The sequence below is a fragment of the Anomalospiza imberbis genome, unplaced genomic scaffold, assembly GCF_031753505.1.
Source record: "Anomalospiza imberbis isolate Cuckoo-Finch-1a 21T00152 unplaced genomic scaffold, ASM3175350v1 scaffold_119, whole genome shotgun sequence".
NCBI classification, from domain to species: Eukaryota; Metazoa; Chordata; class Aves; order Passeriformes; family Viduidae; genus Anomalospiza; species Anomalospiza imberbis.
The window spans coordinates 107,501-110,000 of NW_027099583.1; the positions used below are offsets into that span (position 1 = coordinate 107,501).

General features: G+C 80.6%; 1 non-coding gene across 1 annotated transcript; it reads left to right on the top strand.

Annotated features, from left to right (window-relative positions):
- The first annotated feature begins 2,094 nt into the window (after positions 1-2,094).
- LOC137465901 (5.8S ribosomal RNA) lies at positions 2,095-2,247 on the top strand. Its single transcript, XR_010994878.1, has one exon. It is a non-coding gene; the product is annotated as a 5.8S ribosomal RNA (ribosomal RNA).
- The last annotated feature ends 253 nt before the right edge of the window (positions 2,248-2,500 follow it).

The following is a 2,500-nucleotide window of genomic DNA, read 5'->3' on the forward strand; positions in this document are numbered from 1 at the left end:
AGCGGGGCTTTGCCCGGCCGGTAGAGTCCCGCTCTCGGGCCGAGGCGGCTCCCGTGGCGCGCAGGAGAGGAGAAAACCGCGAGGGCCGGGCCTCCGGGTGTTCCGGGCCGCGCTTCAGGGTTGCGCGCGCGCGCGGCCGCGTGCCGCGACCCGCCGCCGGGAGGCGGCGGTGGCGGCGGTGGCGGCGGCGGCGGGGGCCTTCCCGTCGTCGTCGTCGTCGTCGTCATTGCCGCGGCCTCTCGGCGGGGTCGGCGAGGCGCTCGGCGGCCGGGCCGCCTCCCCGCGTCGGCGGGGGCGGCCCGAGCTGCGGCGGTCCTCTCGGGCGCAGCGCCGGGCTACTGAGGGAAACCCCGGGCCCCGAGGAGGACGCCGCGGTGGTGGCGGCAGATGTCGGGCGCGCCCCCGCCGGTGGACGCTCCCCCGAGGGCGGCAGCGGGGGAGGCACCCCGGCGGGGCCATGCAGGTCGTTTCCCTCGCCCCAGGGCCAGGTACCTAGCGCTCCGCGCCTCGGCGGTCCCAGGCTTCCCCCTCGGCGTCGTCAAACGCCGCGGGAAGGACCGAAAAAGGGGCCGCCGAGCCGGGCGGCGGTTTAAAGACTCGGGCGGCTCGGCGCGCCCCGCCGCGGCGGCGGCGGCGGCGGCGGCGGCGGCGGCGGGTGGCGGGCGGTGGCGTTGCGGCTCCATTGAGGGGTGGGGAGCTACTCCCGCCGATCCCCTGCGGTGGTGTCCGCGGCCACCGGTCGCGCCCGCCGTCGCGGCGGTCGTCCCCGCCGCGCGCGCGCGTGCGGGGGTAGTCGCGCCGCGCCGGGGAGGGGCGCCCTGCCCCCCCCTCTTCGCGGCCCGGCCTCGGCGGAGAGGCCGCGGCGCGCGCGGTCGGCCGCGGGGCCGACCCGCTGGGCTCGAAACGGGCGGCGCCGGCAGAGGGCGCGCGCTCTCTGCCCTTCCTCAGCCGCGGGGCGGCGGCCGCCGGGGCCCGCCGCGCGCTCTCTCTTCTGGGCCGCCGCGGCCGTCCCGCGCGGGCGGCGCCGCGCCTGGCGCGGCCGTGCCTCTCTCCCCTCGGCGGCCTTCGTCTCGAACGCACCGGCGGCGCCGGCCGCCGGCCGGCCGTCCGCCCGCCCGCCCGGGGCGAGCGCTCGGCGGTCCCTCCGCGGTCGGAGGCCGGCGAGCGCGGGCGGCCCCGCGCCGAGCGGCGGCGGCGCCGCTCGGCCGGTGTTCCCGCCGCCCGCGGGCACGGGACCCTCCCCGTGGCCCTTCGCGACCGCGCGCGGTCCGAGGGCAGGGGTGGCGGGCGGCCGCGGGGGCGCTTCCGCGCCCGCTCTCCAGGTGGCGAACGAGGAGAGCGGGCGTCGCCCCCTGGCTCAGCGCCGCACCGCCTTCCGCCGGGCGCGTGCTCGCGGAAGGGGGCCCCCGACGGTGCGGGTGGACGGCGGTTCCCGGGAAGTGCGGCCCGCCGCGGCGGCGGGTCCGCCCTCGGGCAGCCCTCGGGCGCTCGCCTTCCCCCGGCGGGCAGCGGTCCGGCGGGGGGGGGCGCGGCGCCCGGCGGCGGGGCGGCGGTCGTCGCGTGGCGTCTCGAGCGCAGCAAGGCCCCTGGGGAGAGAGAGTCGGCCGCGCGCGTGGGCGCGGCGGCGCTCCGCGAGAGCCGGCGCGGCGGCGGTTCCAGGGGGGAGGCAAGCGCGCGCGCGGGGTCCGAGGGCCGCGCGCCGGCGCGTGGCGCCGCGCCGGCGAGGCCGGGTGGGCCACCGCGCTCCCGCGGCGCGCGCCGCGCGGCCCTCCGCGCGGAGGGCCGGGCCGAGCCCGGGCGCCTGGGCCGCCTCCGAAGGACGGCACACGTAGGCGGCGCCTCCCCTCGCCGGGCGGGGGGAGGCGGTCGGGGGCGCGGGTCCCCCCGCCTCTCGGCCGGCCTTGGGAGCGTTCCGTGGGGTTCCTCCCGTGTTCTTCTCGCACGCGCCCCCTCCGGGGTTTTCCGCGTTGCTCGTACGGTCGGAGCCAGGCCCCGCGCGGGGCCTCGGCGCCAGAGAAAAAAAAGGGGGGCCGCTCCGGGCGAGAGCGGCTCCCGGCCCCCCCGCGCGCGCGGGGTCGGTGCCGAAAGCCAGACAACTCTTAGCGGTGGATCACTCGGCTCGTGCGTCGATGAAGAACGCAGCTAGCTGCGAGAATTAATGTGAATTGCAGGACACATTGATCATCGACACTTCGAACGCACTTGCGGCCCCGGGTTCCTCCCGGGGCTACGCCTGTCTGAGCGTCGCTTGACGATCAATCGCCGCCCGGGGGCCGCCCCGGCGGCGCGGCTGGGGTCGCTTCGCAGGCCCGTCGGCCGCGGCAGCGGTTGCCGCGCGAGGGCCTTCGTCCCCCTAAATGCAGACTCGGGGAGCGCTCCGTAGCTCCCCGCTCCCGGAGCGAGCCGCTGGGGCGGAGCTCGTCCTCGCCGGGGCCGCACCGCCTGGCGGTGGCGGCGGCCGGGGAGTCGGAGCGAGCGAGACGGCGCCGAAGGCGCCCCG